The sequence below is a fragment of the Pelobates fuscus genome, chromosome 4 (assembly GCF_036172605.1).
Source record: "Pelobates fuscus isolate aPelFus1 chromosome 4, aPelFus1.pri, whole genome shotgun sequence".
NCBI lineage: Eukaryota > Metazoa > Chordata > Amphibia > Anura > Pelobatidae > Pelobates > Pelobates fuscus.
Genome location: NC_086320.1, coordinates 241,878,061 through 241,896,494, shown reverse-complemented (window position 1 = coordinate 241,896,494; position 18,434 = coordinate 241,878,061). Strand labels below are relative to the sequence as shown.

The 18,434-nt window shown below is 45.7% G+C and overlaps 1 protein-coding gene across 1 annotated transcript in view; it reads left to right on the top strand.

Annotated features, from left to right (window-relative positions):
• The first annotated feature begins 334 nt into the window (after positions 1-334).
• Positions 335-18,434, top strand: part of LOC134608844 (polycystin-1-like protein 1) — a 363,482-nt gene continuing 345,382 nt past the window's right edge. Inside the window, exon 1 of the mRNA XM_063452022.1 lies at positions 335-401. The gene's annotated coding sequence lies outside the window, so the exon portion shown is untranslated. The remainder of the gene's footprint in view (positions 402-18,434) is intronic.

Here is an 18,434-nt window from a genome sequence, read left to right as displayed (position 1 = left end):
AATTGCAAGGAAGTGGCATGAGGCATAGTTCAAACTGAGTATCAAAAGTCTCCAACTACGAAAACAACATATCATATGTTTAACAAAATGCAAGTTTAACTCTTTCAATGCAAAATGATCTTGTATTATAATCAGGCTTATTGACCATTTGACACTTACTCAGCACAAACCCTTTAGTGAGTAAAGTTAATTTTACACAAAATATGTATTTCTTTTTTATATTTTTGCAGATATTTCTAATAGCATTATTTGTGGCTTGGAAAGGTAAACAGAAAACTGATTTTTTTGCACAAACCATGTGTGAAGCTGTGAGGCCTTTTCTAAGTGAGCCAAGTCTTTCTGATAGCTGTGCTATTTATTGTAGCCAGAATGCTAATGAAACACTAACAAACGTTGAAGAGGTAAGCAAAATATATACAAATTATGGTCTATAGAAATAAAAATTTTGCATAAAATCTCTCTGTGTAATATTTTACACCCCTGCTCTTTTATTTGCTTTATCTTTTATTGAAAATGGTAGTGTCCACAGTTAAAACTTCTTGGTTGATTTAAAAATAATATTGGACTACCCACAACAGATAAGGACTAGTGATGTCCCGAACGGTTCGCTGGCGAACATAGGGTGTTCACGTTCACCACGGATGGCGAACATATGCGATGTTCGGTCCGCCCCCTATTCGTCATCATTGAGTAAACTTTGATCCTGTACCTCACAGTCAGCAGACACATTCCAGCCAATCAGCAGCAGACCCTCCCTCCCAGACCCTCCCACCTCCTAGACAGCATACCATTTAGATTAATTCTGAAGCTGCATACATTTTTTTTGTATTATATATTTTTTTGTTTGTGTTTATTATACATTATCCTCCATAGCCAGTAACCTGTGTTTATTATATATTATCCCCCATAGCCAGTAACCTGTGTTTATTATACGTACCTACCCCAACCCCTCAAATCCCCTACCCCACTATGGTATCAAATATGGTGCATGACACCCAACGAACAACAATTAAACACCAACAAAGAGTTTGACCACACTACAACTCTGATGGGGTCAAGTCATACAAACCTGCTATCTGCCACTTCCCAGATGGAAAAGGAATTCAAGCTCTCACCACATCATCCCTACAACCCACGTAGCACACCACCAATGATACCCTCGCGAAAAATTCAATGACACACCCACTGTAACACCTCTATCCCCCCAAATGTTGATGGACACTCGCCCCACAGCGAGCTCAACACAGCCGCCCACTTCCGTACGCACAAATGACACTCAACGTACTGTCCTTAAATGTTAAAGGCCTAAATTCACCTCACAATCGACAACTAGCACTGGAAGAAGCGAAAAAACATAAGGCCCACATAGCGTTCTTCCAGGAGACACACTTCAAATGGGGACACCGCCCCAAATTCGGTTCCAAATTATTCCCCCACGACTATCACTCCTGCTTCAAGAAAAAAAGAGAGGGGTATCCATCCTGATAGGAAATTCTGTAGCATTTTCCTTAATCAAAAAGATAAGCGACAGGCAGAGTTGATATCTCCTACTCCAGTGCCTCATTAACAATGAGCCTTATACGTTTTTCAATATATACGGCCCACACACGAACCAGATGGAATTTCTGGATTCAGTGTTCGCCCTGGCCAACCTACACAAATTCGGGGAACTCATAATAGGGGGTGATACCAATTTCCTCCTAGACTGCTCTCTAGACATAACCTCAGCGCATAAAATCACCACAACATCTGCATGCAAACTCAACAGCACTACCTCCTCACATTGTCACCAAAATCTAAACAAACATTTCCTAGACCCGTGGAGGATTCTCCATCCCTTGGAACGAGACAACCAGGGGCGTATTAGCCGCGAGGCAAACAAGGCATTTGCCTTGGGCGGCATTTTCCAGGGGGCGGCAAAAAAAGCCGCCCCCAAATGCCCAAGGCAAATGTCTTGTTAGCCTTGCGGCTAACAGACATGCCGGCGGGCTGCTGGGTGATCGGGCGGCACTGCCTGCCTGGCGGGCGGGCGGCCGGCTGGCCGGCGAGGGAGCACTTCCCCTGAGCTGTCTGCTCAACTCCCTCGCCAGCCGCAGAGTGAGGCTGGGAGCCGGAATATGACGTCATATTCCGGCTCCGCCTCCCAGCCTCACTCTGCGGCTGGCGAGGGAGCTGAGCAGACAGCTCAGGGGAAGTGCTCCCTCGCCGGCCAGCCGGCCGCCCGCCCGCCAGCCAGGCAGTGCCGCCCGATCACCCAGCAGCCACTGGACCACCAGGGAGGAAGAGACACCCCCCTCCCCAGCATTCCCAAAGGTAAGGAGGGGGGTGTTAAATTAAAAAAAAAAATGTGTTAAAAATTAATTTAAAAAAAAAAGTGCTAAAAATAAAATAAAAAAAACGTGTTAAAAAAAAATTAAAAAAACAATTTGTTAAAAAAAAATAAAAAAAAATGTGTTAATGTGTTAAAAATAAATTTTAAAAAAGGGTTAATGTGGGTGGGTGAGTGTGTGTCTGTGTCTGTTAGTGTGTGTGTCTGTTAGTGTGTGTGTGTGTGTGTGTCAGTGTTTGTGTCTGTTAGTGTGTGTGTGTGTGTGTGTCTGTTAGTGTGTGTGTGTCAGTGTGTGTGTCTGTTAGTGTTTGTGTCTGTTAGTGTGTGTGTGTGTGTGTGTCTGTTAGTGTGTGTCTGTGTCTGTTAGTGTGTGTGTGTCTGTTAGTGTGTGTTTGCCTGTGAGTGTGTGTGTATGTTAGTGTGTGTTTGCCTGTGAGTGTGTGTGTATGTTAGTTTGTGTCTGCTAGTGAGTGAGTGTTTCTGTTAGCGAGTGTGTGTGTGTGTGTGTATTTAGAATGCGGGGCGGGGGGAAAGGTTGGGTGGGGGTGGCGCGGGGGGAGGGGTGGCGCGGGGGGAGGGGGGGCGCCTGAGTTTTGTCCTGCCTAGGGCAGCACAAAACCAGGATACACCACTGGAGACAACACGTTCCACTCTTCAGTGCACAACACTTATACGAGGATAGACAGGTTCCTCATACCTTCTACGACAATACATAGAGTAGCACAGACCCACATAGGTTTGATAACCTGGTCGGACCATGCCCCTATAACACTAACCATGACGGAACAGTTTCCCGCAACGGGCAAAGTTAACAGACCCAGCACTCACGGAACAACTAAGAGCAGACATCACCTCCTATTTCCACACAAATTAGACCCCCGACATAGACGTAACTACCATCTGGCAAGCACACAAAGCAGTCGTACGCGGAATCCTAATCAGAGCAGGTAGCTATGCCAAAAAACAGAGACTTAAAGAATACACTGCACTAATCTCAGAGATCACTATTAACATTACAATCCAAACTCTGAGACATATAATTAAGGAAAACGACTCATATGCTTAAGTGCTTTAAATATAACTTTTTTACACAAGGTAACAGAGCGGGAGCGCTGCTGGCAACGCTGCTCAAAGCGAGCACCGCCAACTCAAAAATAGCATATATAACCGATGACTCGAAACGGAAACGTACGAACCCTCAAGACATAGTGGAGGCATTTGCATCCTACTATGGCATGCTATATAACCTCAAAGATAACCCTTAAACCGCAACACCCCCTAAATCTGCCATAGAGGATTTCCTAGCTAAGGCGAACCTCCCTAAACTGACACCGGACGATATCACCTCCCTATCTGCACAATTTACTATAAGGGAAATAGAAAAAACAATTAAGCACCTACCTAAACACAAATCACCCGGCCCTGACGGCTAGACCAATTTTTACTATCAAACGTTTGTATCCACCCTATCACCACACCTGCTCATGTTATTTAACCACTGTTTTGAAAAGGGCTCACTGCCCCCTGAGATGCTAAAAGCCCACATTTCCACACTCCCGAAACCAGGGAAATCTCCAACACAATGCCCCAACTTCAGGCCTATCTCCTTGCTCAACGGGGACGTCAAATTATATGCTAAGCTCCTAGCCAACCGCCTATCCAACATACTCCCAAAGCTTACGCATAATGACCAATCAGGCTTTGTGAAAACAAGACAGGGCTCAGACAATACCAGGAAAATCCTGAATATCCTAGCATACACACATACCAATCACGGAGAAGGCCTTCTCCTAGCGCTAGACGCGGAGAAGGCCTTCGACAGATTTAATTGGGACTATATGAGAATGGTCCTCCAGGCATTTGGCTTTACCCCATCACTAATTTCTGGAATTATGGCCCTGTACAACAGACACTCGGCACACGTGGGAAATGTGGGTTTCCTGTCTACCCCCTTTAATATCACCAATGGTACTAGGCAAGGCTGCCCCCTCTCACCACTGTTATTTGTCCTCTGCCTGGAACAACTGGCTTATCAGACATCACCCTAACATTAAAGGCATGTCGATAGGCAAACGCGAGTACAAATTATCTATGTTCGCTGACGACATTCTCTTGACATTGAGCGACGTAGAAACATCCCTGCCAACCCTACTGAAACTCTTAAGTGAGTACGGTGCACTATCGTACTATAAATTAAACCAAGCCAAAACCCAGGCTCTACTTGTGGGCCTACAACGAGCCATGACTGCAGGGCTGGTTGGGGAATACAGGTTCGACTGGAGAAAAGACCACGTCACATACTTGGGGGTAAAGATAGCGCCCACAGAGGACCAAATATTTCACTATAACTATAAACCACTAATCCAACTGTGCAAAGCGGAATTTAACAAATGGAAGCCGGTGAAATTGTCTTGGTTAGACAGGATCAACACCGTCAAAATGGTCCTAATCCCAAAACTACTGTACGTATTCCGCCTACTACACATACAAGTCCCGTGTTCCTTCTTTAAAACACTCCAACAGATAATATCCCAATATATATGGGACTCCCGAAAACCCAGACTATCACACCGTACTCTACAACAAGCCACAGCAAAAGGCGGAGTCGGTCTACTGGACATACACGCCTACTACAAGGCAGCTATTTTAGAGGCAGCAGTAAAATTGCACACCCACAAGGGAATATACCAATGGGTAGACATGGAAGCCTCACACTTCAGTACGACGTCTCTGGTTGATCTCCTGTGAACCCCCGCAACCTATCGGCCCAAAGACAAATCCCTGTTACCAACCACTCTACTAACTCTACGCCACTGGGATAAATTACGTCACAAATACAATGTTATCCATGAATTTCATCCTTGCATACCATTGACTGCACTAAAGGCAATCTCACCCTGGCTCTCGCTATGCTTATGGGCCAAATTGTGAATTAACCACATAGACCAGGTTATGCAGGGTACCCTCATTAAACCCTTCCCAGACCTACAGAAGGAATTCAAACTCACTAATTCATCAGTGTTGACCTACCTACTACTTCCGAGTGTAATTCCACTACATGTAACGCAAGACCATGCGCCCTCTGACCCAGGCTCAAAAACCATGGCCACACTGTATGACAGATGCTGGCAAGCTCCAACCAAACCCAAATCCCTATCTCTCTGCTACCAGTTGACCCTAGGGACCACAACCATAGACACCCCAAAATTTGTGACCCAATGGCTCAAAGAGGGTGCTGGTTTGCTAACCGAAACTGAAGTGCTGGCATCCCCACGGGCCCTCACGGGCCTTACACAGTGCTACTCCCATGTAGAGGCTCACAAGAAGTTGGTATATAGGTGGTACTTAACACCCCATAGACTCCATGCGATGTACAACAGGGTACCACCCCATTGCTGGAGGTGTGGGACTGAACGAGGCACAATGCTCCACATCTGGTGGGCATGCCAACGAATACGATCCCTGTGGGTAGAAGCACAGACTGTATTGCAGTCCCTGGGTATCTCATCGCCGCCCATAGATATACACACAGGCTTGTTCCTCTCATACCCACGCTCGACTCCTATATATGTGAGAAGCTTAATGGCCATTGTTATTCTTGCAGTAAGAAATCTAATCACAATTCAGTGGAAACAACCCCATTGTCCCTCCCGAACCCAACTACTAGATAAAATTCACTAGTACTATACATATGAGAGCATGTCAAACAAGACAGCCGCTCAACAAATTTTTTTTCAAAAAGATTGGGCACCATGGGTAGACTTAAGGGACAATATGGCTACGATAACAACACCCTAAGCCAACACGGCACTAACCAGGAGCGAGGCTGATGGTACCCCCATCGCTAGCCAACCCTTCCCTCCACACATGATGGACTCTTGAATTCTCGTCACCCGTACCAACTCCTAAAGAACCAAATTGACCCCTCTATAGATATAAGCACAGCCAAGTCGCACACTCCAGAGGGTCTTATGGCCTATACGCTATGGTCTCCATACGCCATGGTTACGCGCTACTATGTACCATACTCTGCTGCGCTACACACCTCCCCCCGCCACCCCTCCCACCCCCCCCCCCCCATTGTTTCTTCCCAGTTGGGGAATCCCAAAGGTCTGACCATGCAACACAACCCATTTAGGTACAACTGGTTACTGGTCAACTGAATGAAGACAGTAGACAGAAAACTTTAATGTGATAAATGTAACTCTACTGTATTATTTGACATAACTATGGGCGCTTACATACGACGCAACCTAGAGGGTCTTCAGCACCGTCACCCTCTTGCTTCCTGCTGTTCAGATACCAAGATACGACCACAAAAGACAAACTGCATTGTACATTGTAATGGAACCGCTTGTTATACGAATTGTGATCCCCCTACCTCTCTTTCTTTCTGTATCCCATTTACTTAATGAAAATAAAAATTGTCAATTGGAAAAAAAAAAATTACAATGTCACCCAAATATTAGCAGAACCCGAATAAACATAGAGGAGCCATGTTAAGCACGGGTTGAGCTATCAGCGATGAACTCACCCAATAGTCTAATTTACTCATCCATCTCAAAATGTTGAAGTTAGCGATTAGGCACTTATAATGTTTGCTTCTTTGAAATATCTCTTTGCCAATTATGCAATAAATCCAAATAATGTATATAAGCTTCACCTTTGCTAGTAATGCTATTGCAATTTTTTTTTATCACCTGCTTCATAAATAGTGACATTACTTTATCAAAGCAGATTGCATATCTCAAAACTCTACATTACATGACACATTCATCTATGTTCACAAATCAGATACATCACGATGAATGTAACACCATGCATGACTGCCCAAAATCAATCACCATGGATACCATTGGTAACTCCTCCCACTTTACACTTTGATAAATCTTCCCCCATTTACTTCATGGCTAGAAGAACCTTAAAATGCTTTGGGAGGTTTTTGTGTGTGTTTTTTAAAAGGTTTCCTTGTTTAAATCGAACTTACTATTTGTCAATAATTAAAACGAATTGTATATTTTGGTTAATTAAACATATACATATACCAATGATGTTTGCCTTGGCCCTCGTCAAGTAGGGAAGAACCATGGCTGAATTATATAATGTTTAAGAAATGCCAATAACAAGTAAAAAAAAATCCACATAAAATGTCATGTGATTATATTAAAATTTTAACAAAAAAAAACAAAAATAAATATATATATATTTTTTTTTTAATTCTTTATTTTTGCACACGATAGGGAAGGCAAGAGTTAACACAACTTATGGGCTTGCGCAGAAGCCAAAATATACAGGAACATACATTTAAATACAAATATAACTTCTTTAGCACATATAACAATTCACTTTATGCATTCTGTATCACTTGCCCCCCATCGAGGGTTTTTTTTTGTTTGTTTGTTTTTTAGGTAACAGCAATTAAGTTCCTTATCGTGAAATAGGAGAGGCATATCAAGGAAGAGCTTCATAATAAATCGTGTGCAGTAGTATACAATGTAAGATAACCTCTTCCAGAGCTCAAAATATATATCGGTTCTATAGATTATCCATCTCCGGAATTCTAGGCCAACCGCCTCTCCACATTTACTACTAGACAGGTTCTGTACCCCGAGCAATAGCCCAAAGACTATCCAAAGTAGGATGAGCCCTAGGGATCCCCAACTCTCCATCAGAACACATGTCTGTGTTAGACAGGAACTATATCCATACAAACTGAGACAGTACAAGTGTAAAGACAGGATACAAGGGAACACCCTCATATCTCAAGGGTTACGGAGAGAAAGAAAAAAAACAAAGGACACATGGTCAAGCATTTAGGCTGGAAGAAAGGAGATTTAGTCTAAGGCAGAGAAAAGTTTTTTTTTTTACAGTTAGAACTATAAGGATGTGGACTTCTCTGCCTGAAGAGGTGGTTTTATTAGAGTCCATACAGATATTTAAACAGAAATTGGATAAATACTTGCAAAAACATAACATGCAGGGATATAATTTCTACTTAGCGGGGTAATAGCTGCTTGATCCAAGGAGATATCTGACTGCCATTATGGGGTCAAGAAGGAATTTGTTCCTAGTTTGTTGCAAAATTGGGAGTGCTTCAGACTGGGTGTTTTGCCTTTTTTTAGATCAACAGCAAAAACATATGTGAGGAAGGCGGAACTTGATGGATGCAAGTTTTTTTTCCAGCTATGTAACTATGTAACTATGTAACTTTGTAACTGAAGCAGTAGTTAAACGCATTAAGAGAAGGGAAAGGAATTTTGTCTTTGTCTATTGCCTGTGACTAGTGATGTCGCGAACACGACATTTTCGGTTCGCGAACGGGAACTTCCGCAAACGTTCGCGAACCGGGCGAACCGCCATTGACTTCAATGGGCAGGCGAATTTTTAAAACCCACAGGGACTGTTTCTGGCCACAAACGTGATGGAAAAGTTGTTTGAAGGGGACTAACACCTTGACTGTGGCATGCCGGAGGGGGATCCATGGCAAAACTCCCATGGAAAATTACACAGTTGATGCAGAGTCTGCTTTTAATCCATAAAGGGCAGAAATCACCTAACATTGACACCTGTCCTCAAAGCCCTGCCCTGATACACACTGACACAGAGCAGAATAGAGACTGTTCCCCGTCCTCAGAGACCATGATACACACTGACACAGAGCAGAATAGAGACTGTTACCCCTACATAGGGTCACTTGGCAGATATGGCGTGGTCGTGGGAGGAGGAGGATGACTTTCACCTCTTCCCCTGTTAGATTCCCATTGTGCTGTGACATCACTCTTATACGCTGTGTAAAGCATACTTTTTAATTTATTTTTCAAATGCTGCATCCTTTCCGACTTGTAATTCGGTAACATTTCCGCCACTTTCTGCTTATACCGGGGGTCTAGTAGCGTGGACACCCAGCACAGGTCGTTCTCCTTCAGCCTTTTTATACGAGGGTCCCTCAACAGGCACAACAGCATGAAAGACCCCATTTGCACAAGGTTGGATGCCGAGCTACTCATTTCCCGTTGTTCCTCCTCCTCACACAGAGCAGAATAGGGACTTTTCCCCCTACATAGGGTCACTTGGCAGATATGGATTGACACCTGTCCTCAAAGCCCCTGATACACACTGACAAAGAGCAGAATAGAGACTGTTCCTGTCCTCAGAGACCATGATACACACTGACAAAGAGCAGAATAGAGACTGTTCCCCCTACATAGGGTCACTTGGTTGATATGGATTGACACCTGTCCTCAAAGCCCCTGATACACACTGACACAGAGCAGAATAGAGACTGTTCCCCGTCCTCAGAGACCATGATACACACTGACACAGAGCAGAATAGAGACTTTTACCCCTACATAGGGTCACTTGGCAGATATGGCGTGGTCGTGGGAGGAGGAGGATGACTTTCACCTCTTCCCCTGTTAGAATCCTGTTGTGCTGTGACATCACCTTTATACGCTGTGTAAAGCATACTATTTAATTTGATCAGCATGGCCATTTGAGTTTTTATAGTTTTCACGCTGCTTGTAGTTTATATATGGTTCACAAAAATCAAACAAACGATAAAGTAAACATGTAAGGATTCAGAATTTTCTTTCAAACCCTTACACATTGTGTGTACGTATTTTTTGTCTTAAGTTTGTGGCTTTAAAGAGGTTCACGTTGTTTCTATGATGTGCATAACATGTTCTTGTAAATGTTTGTTACATTTTTCCTGGAATTGTAATTTTTGAATCTGAATAAAGATAGTCAAATCCCTGATACACACTGACACAGAAGAGAATAGGGACTGTTCCCCCTACATAGGGTCACTATGTGCCTTTTTTTTTGGTTTGGTTTTTGAAGCCACAGTGCAGCACCAGAGGGCCTAAAAATTAGGCATGTACACATGCCTGAAAAATTAGGTATTGTTGCAGCCGCTGCTATAGCAGCGGCCAGAAAAATTGATGTTTGTTTCACAGGCAGAAAGTGCCCTAAAACATGGCGGCTTGAACCCTAGTTGGTGTCGGATAAGTCACGCAGGTCAACCGGAATTCAGAGCTAAAATACAGCAGCGTCCTTTCTGACAGGACACTTGAAGCGGGGCAGGCCAGAAGTTCTATCACAAATTGGGATAGCTCAGGTCAAGCCTGCACACCCAGTAGTCAAGGGGTTCATCGCTCCTCAGAGTGTCGATATCTGCAGTTAAGCCGAGGTAATCTGCTACCTGTCGGTCGAGTCATTCTCTGAGGGTGGATCCTGAAGGGCTGTGGCGATGCGTAGGACTTAAAAAGGTCTGCATGTCCTCCATCAACAACACGTCTTTAAAGCGTCCTGTCCTTGCCGGCATGGTCGTGGGAGGAGGAGGATGACTTCCACCTCTATCCCTGTTAGATTCCCGTTGTGCTGTGACATCACCCTTATACTCTGTGTAAAGCATACTTTTTAATTTATTTTGCAAAGGCTGCATCCTTTCCGACTTGTTGTAATTCGGTAACATTTCCGCCACTTTCTGCTTATACCGGGGGTCTAGTAGCGTGGACACCCAGTACAGGTCGTTCTCCTTCAGCCTTTTTATACGAGGGTCCCTCAACAGGCACAACAGCATGAAAGACCCCATTTGCACAAGGTTGGATGCCGAGCTACTCATTTCCCGTTCCTCCTCCTCACTGATGTCAATGAAGGTATGTTCTTCCCCCCAGCCACGTACAACACCACGGGTACGAGATAGGTGACAACGAGCACCCTGGGATGCCTGTTGTGGTTGGTCTTCCTCCTCCTCCTCAAAGCCACATTCCTCCTCTGACTCCTCTTCCTCACAATCCGCTTCCAGTGTTGCCGCAGGTCCAGCAAGCGATGCTGATCAAGCTGTTTCTGGTGGTGATGGTGACCACAACTCTTCCTCTTCCTCTTCACGCTCATCTACGGCCTGATCCAGCACTCTTCGCAGGGCCTGCTCCAGGAAGAAAACAAATGGTATGATGTCGCTGATGGTGCCTTCGGTGCGACTGACTAGGTTTGTCACCTCCTCAAAAGGACGCGTGAGCCTACAGGCATTGTGCATGAGCGTCCAGTAACGTGGCAAAAAAATTCCCAGCTCCCCAGAGGCTGTCCTAGCACCCCGGTCATACAAATATTCATTAACAGCTTTTTCTTGTTGGAGCAGGCGGTCGAACATTAGGAGTGTTGAATTCCAACGTGTCGGGCTGTCGCTAATCAAGCGCCTCACTGGCATGTTGTTTCGCTCCTGGATATCGGCAAAGTGAGCCATGGCCGTGTAGGAACGCCTGAAATGGCCACACACCTTCCTGGCCTGCTTCAGGGCGTCCTGTAAGCCTGTGTACTTATGCACAAAGCGCTGTACGATCAGATTACACACATGTGCCATGCACGGCACATGTGTCAACTTGCCCAACTTCAATGCCGCTAACAAATGTTTTCCATTGTCACAAACCACTTTGCCAATATCCAGTTGCTGCGGAGTCAGCCACTTTTCCACCTGTGCGTTCAGGGCGGACAGGAGTGCTTCTCCGGTGTGACTCTCTGCTTTCAAGCAAGTCAAACACAAGACAGCGTGGCACTACCGTATCCGGGATGTGGAATAGTACCTGGGGAGCTGGGGGGGTGCCGTTGATGTGGAGCAAGACGCAGTAGCAGAAGAGGACTCAGCCGAGGAGGTTATGGAAGAGGATGGAGTAGGAGGAGTAGAGGAGGTGGCAGCAGGCCTGCCTGCAAGTCGTGGCGGTGTCACCAACTCCTCTGCAGAGCCATGCATTCCATACTTGGCAGCAGTCAGCAGGTTTACCCAATGCGCAGTGTAGTTGATATACCTGCCCTGACCATGCTTTGCAGACCAGGTATCAGTGGTCAGATGGACCCTTGCCCCAACACTGTGTGCCAGACATGCCATTACTTCCTTTTGCACAATCGAGTACAGGTTGGGGATTGCCTTTTGTGAAAAGAAATTTTGACCGAGTACCTTCCACTGCAGTGTCCCAATAGCTACAAATTTTTTGAACGCCTCAGACTCCACCAGCTTGTATGGTAAAAGCTGGCGGGCTAATAGTTCGGACAAGCCAGCTGTCAGATGCTGGGCAAGGAGGTGACTTTCTGACATTGGCTTCTTACGCTCAAACATGTCCTTGACAGACACATGACTGTGGGCAGATGAGCGGGAACTGCTCAAGGCGGGAGACGGAGTGGCGGATGGTTGAGAGGGGGCAAGGAGGACAGCAGTGGTTGATGTGGCTGAAGATGCTGGACCAGGAGGAGGATGGCGGCTTAGAGTTTGCGTGCTGATTGTACTCATGTGTTGATCCCATAGGCGTTTGTGATGTGAGATCATGTGGCTACGCAAAGCAGTTGTACCTAGGTGGGTGTTGGACTTCCCACAATTCAGTTTCTTTTGGCACAGGTTGCAAATGGCATCGCTGTTGTCAGAGACAGACACACCAAAAAAATTCCACACTGCTGAGCTCTGCAATGACGGCATTCTGGTGGTGGACACAGCATGCGTTGATTGGCATGCTGTCGGGCTGACCCCGGGTGCCGATGCATGCTGTCTGACTGTGCCACTAGCTCCTTGCGACGACCTCCCCCTGCTTCCAACTCGTCTCCTCCTCCTCCTCTCTGTCTCCCCATCTGAACTTTCACCCTGTTCTTCTTCTTGCTGAGCGGGCACCCACGTGACATCCATGGACGCATCGTCATCATCAACCGCTTCACTTGTATCTGACAACTCAGCAAAGGAAGCAGCAGCGGGTACAACATCATCATCATCATCATCATCATCATCACACCATACGTCCATGTGTGTAATGCTGCCTGCCTGAGACATATTCCTGTTATCTACATCCTCTGGCAAAAATGGTTGCGCATCACTCATTTCTTCAAACGGATGTGTGAATAACTCCTCTGACATACCAAGTAAAGCGGCTGTGGTGCTACTTTTGGTGGTGGTGGCAGGCGGGTGAGTGGTATCTTGAGAGGTGCCTGAAGCTAAGCTGGAGGAGGATGGTGCGTCAAGGTTCCGAGCGGAAGCTGTAGAAGATTGGGTGTCCTGTGTTAGCCAGTCAATTATGTCCTCAGAACTTTTCAAGTTCAGGGTACGTGGCCTCTGAAAACTGGGCATTATTCTAGGGCCAAAAGGAATCACAGCACCACGACCACGATGGCCCCTGCGGGGTGGCCTGCCTCTGACTGTCATTTTTTGGGGGATTAGTGGTACTATGCGTGCAAGCTACTGTGAGACCAGATATGAGTGGCAATGTGCAATGGCAGAGGTCTGCAGAGTACACGCTGTAGGCCTGACACACCCGCTTGAAGACAACTAACTGCTATTCAATCTATAACAGTGAAGAAAGTTTTTTGTTTTTAAATGCACGCTATTGTGACACCAGATATGAGTGGCTATGTGCACTGGCAGTGGTCTGCAGAGCACACGCTGAAGGCCTGACACACCAGCTTTAAGGACACTGACTGCTATTAGCTTACACTGAAAAACTTTTTTTCTTTGTAAAAGCACGCTATAGAGACACCAGATATGAGTGGCAACTGTCAAAATACACTGGCAGGGGTCTGCAGGGCACGCGCTAAAGGAAGGCCTGACACACCCGCTTTAAGGACACTGACTGCTATTAGCTTACACTGGAAAACTTTTTTTCTTTGTAAAAGCACGCTATAGAGACACCAGATATGAGTGGCAAAGTACACTTGCTGAGGTTGGCATAGCACACGCTGAAGGCCTGACACCCGTTTTAAGGACACTGACTGCTATTAGCTTACACTGAAAAACTTTTTTTCTTTGTAAAAGCACGCTATAGAGACACCAGATATGAGTGGCAACTGTCAAAATACACTGGCAGGGGTCTGCAGGGCACGCGCTAAAGGAAGGCCTGACACACCCGCTTTAAGGACACTGACTGCTATTAGCTTACACTGGAAAACTTTTTTTCTTTGTAAAAGCACGCTATAGAGACACCAGATATGAGTGGCAAAGTACACTTGCTGAGGTTGGCATAGCACACGCTGAAGGCCTGACACCCGTTTTAAGGACACTGACTGCTATTAGCTTACACTGAAAAACTTTTTTTCTTTGTAAAAGCACGCTATAGAGACACCAGATATGAGTGGCAACTGTCAAAATACACTGGCAGGGGTCTGCAGGGCACGCGCTAAAGGAAGGCCTGACACACCCGCTTTAAGGACACTGACTGCTATTAGCTTACACTGGAAAACTTTTTTTCTTTGTAAAAGCACGCTATAGAGACACCAGATATGAGTGGCAAAGTACACTTGCTGAGGTTGGCATAGCACACGCTGAAGGCCTGACACCCGTTTTAAGGACACTGACTGCTATTAGCTTACACTGAAAAACTTTTTTTCTTTGTAAAAGCACGCTATAGAGACACCAGATATGAGTGGCAACTGTCAAAATACACTGGCAGGGGTCTGCAGGGCACGCGCTAAAGGAAGGCCTGACACACCCGCTTTAAGGACACTGACTGCTATTAGCTTACACTGGAAAACGTTTTTTCTTTGTAAAAGCACGCTATAGAGACACCAGATATGAGTGGCAAAGTACACTTGCTGAGGTTGGCATAGCACACGCTGAAGGCCTGACACCCGTTTTAAGGACACTGACTGCTATTAGTGCTATTAGCTTACACTGGAAACCTTTTTTTCTTTGTAAAAGCACGCTATAGAGACACCAGATATGAGTGGCAATGTGCACTTGCACAGGTCTGCAGAGCACAGGCTGTAGGCCTGACACAGCCGCTTGAAGGACAATGACTGGCTGCTATTAGCTTACACTGGAAACCTTTTTTCTTTGTAAAAGCACGCTACAGAGACACCAGATATGAGTGGCAACTGTCAAAGTACGCTGGCAGGGTTCTGCAGGGCACACGTTGATGGAAGGCCTGACACAGCCGCTTGAAGGACACTGACTGGCTGCTATTAGCTTACACTGGAAACCTTTTTTCTTTGTAAAAGCACGCTACAGAGACACCAGATATGAGTGGCAATGTGCACTGGCACAGGTCTGCAGAGCACAGGCTGTAGGCCTGACACAGCCGCTTGAAGGACACTGACTGGCTGCTATTAGCTTACACTGGAAACCTTTTTTCTTTGTAAAAGCACGCTACAGAGACACCAGATATGAGTGGCAACTGTCAAAGTACGCTGGCAGGGTTCTGCAGGGAACACGCTGAAGGAAGGCCTGACACAGCCGCTTGAAGGACACTGACTGGCTGCTATTAGCTTACACTGGAAACCTTTTTTTCTTTGTAAAAGCACGCTACAGAGACACCAGATATGAGTCGCAACTGTCAAAGTACGCTAGCAGGGTTGTGCAGGGAACACGCTGAAGGAAGGCCTGACACAGCCGCTTGAAGGACACTGACTGGCTGCTATTAGCTTACACTGGAAACCTTTTTTTCTTTGTAAAAGCACGCTATAGAGACACCGGATAGGAGTGGCAATGTGCACAGGCATGGGCCTTGAGTTTGTGAAACCACCATCCTCTATGTCAAATTTGTGCAAGACTGCAGCCAATGACAAAAAGAATAAGGTGAGGCCTAATATAAAACAGTTGTTGTTGGGGGATACTAACATAAGAGGTGTGGAACTGGGCAACTGGGCTTGAAGGACACTGACTGGCTGCTATTAGCTTACACTGGAAACCTTTTTTCTTTGTAAAAGCACGCTACAGAGACACCAGATATGAGTGGCAACTGTCAAAGTACGCTGGCAGGGTTCTGCAGGGAACACGCTGAAGGAAGGCCTGACACAGCCGCTTGAAGGACACTGACTGGCTGCTATTAGCTTACACTGGAAACCTTTTTTTCTTTGTAAAAGCACGCTACAGAGACACCAGATATGAGTCGCAACTGTCAAAGTACGCTAGCAGGGTTGTGCAGGGAACACGCTGAAGGAAGGCCTGACACAGCCGCTTGAAGGACACTGACTGGCTGCTATTAGCTTACACTGGAAACCTTTTTTTCTTTGTAAAAGCACGCTATAGAGACACCGGATAGGAGTGGCAATGTGCACAGGCATGGGCCTTGAGTTTGTGAAACCACCATCCTCTATGTCAAATTTGTGCAAGACTGCAGCCAATGACAAAAAGAATAAGGTGAGGCCTAATATAAAACAGTTGTTGTTGGGGGATACTAACATAAGAGGTGTGGAACTGGGCAATAGTGGCCTTGTGTGATGTCTTTCTAGAGCTACTGCTCACAGAGACAGGAGACGTATTTGTAATATTGTTAAGCTAGCAAAGCAGGAAGGGGAATTGGATGTACTTGTCCATTTAGGGACAAATTGCTTGGCTTGCAATGAGGTTTCAGAGGTAAAGGAAGTGTTTTGTGTTTTTGCCAATGATATATGGCAGGTTGCTTCCACACTGTCATTCTCTGAAGTTCTGCCTGTGCATAACACTCAGAATGACAGGCGGATACATATTAGGGACTTTAACTTGTGGCTTGGTGAATGGTGTCAGGAGCAAGGATTTGGCATTATTTCTCATGGTAGCTCTGTTTGGAATGGAAATAAACTGTACAAAAAAGATGGTTTGCATCTTTCTCAAAAGGGAACAACTGTTCTCAGTGAGTAGCTTAGAGGTTTTACTATGATGCATTTAAACTAGGGAGCTGGGGGGGGGGGGCAAAAGGGTGATAAAACATAAATCCAATTGTCCCCCCAAAACAAGGACAGAAAGTGCCTGTAGAAAGTGTGTTAAATAATGATAAGCTTAGAATCATTTGTATGTGGCAGAACCACCGCCTATTCATGGAGTTCCTTGTATATCGTGTGTGTTCCCCTGTAATTTTCATATACTGGGGCCCACTCCCCATTCGGGAGAGCTCCTATGAAAGGAACTCATTCATCTCCCAAAAGGGGACCACCCCATTATCCCATTTAGAAAGCAAGTCAGAAGGTACACATAGAATGTTCTCCCCTCGATCATCGGTGCAAAACCGCAAGGGAAGCAATTAGTGAGGGCTTCCTTTGGGTGGCTGCTATTTCACAAAGACAAACACCTGCCTGGGGGAGCGTTCGGAAATTGTTTCCCGACTCGTTCTTCTACCGATCGATGACCTCCTCGGTGCCCCATTAGAATGTTCCCACCAATTAATCAGAATGTTTGCACTTGCAACACACGTGTGAAACCGCAACGCTTGCACTGGCAACATAAGTGGGAAACCGCAAGGGAAGTAATTAATGAGTGCTCCCCTGGGTGGCCGCCATTTTATATAGCCAAATGCCAACCAGGGGGAGCATTTGTACCCCGAAAGGAGACGCTTCCTTTGCAGGTTTCAACACCTTGTGAATGAAGAGTGGTCAGGGAATGTGCCAGTGTGCTTAGTCTCTCTGTGAAGAAATATATTCTGACCATCGTGGATTACGTGACTCAGTACCCTGAGGCAGTCGTCTCGGCAATATTCAGGCAGAGACTGTAGCCGAAGCCTTGATGTGAGTGTTCTCCGGGATAGTTTTTCCCTGGGAAATCATCTCAGATCAGGGCACCCACTTTAGTGCCGAGATGACTCACCAACTGTGGAAGTTATGTGGCATTAAACCGATCTTAAGCTCCACATACAGCCCACAGACTAATGGCCTGTATCTTTGCAGAAATTTGCAAGGATTGGGAGCCGATCCATTGGGATCAAACTGTGTATGCCGGTTTGTGGTTAAGGGGGAGCTGTGTGGCAGAACCACTGACTATTTGTGGAGTTTCTTGTATATTGTGTGTGTTCCCCTGTAATTTTCGTATACTGTGGCCCACTCCCTGTTCAGGAGAGCTCCCACGAAAGGAACTCATCCGTCTCCTGAATGGGGACCACCCCAATATCCCATTTAGAACGCAAGTCAGAACGTACACATAGAACGTTCTCACCTTGATCATCTGTGTGTAACCGCAAGGGAAACAATTAGTAAGGGCCCCATTAGTATGTTCCCACCAATTAATTAGAACAGTATGAAAGAGAAAAGAAAATCTAATAGTGCAATAAAACCCAAATAGGTAGCAGCCAATAAAAAGGTCCTACTCATGTTTTTGAGAGCTAAAATCTAGCTCTAGTATAAACAGCGTACAGTGGTATAACCCCACTTATGGGATACATGAGGGAGT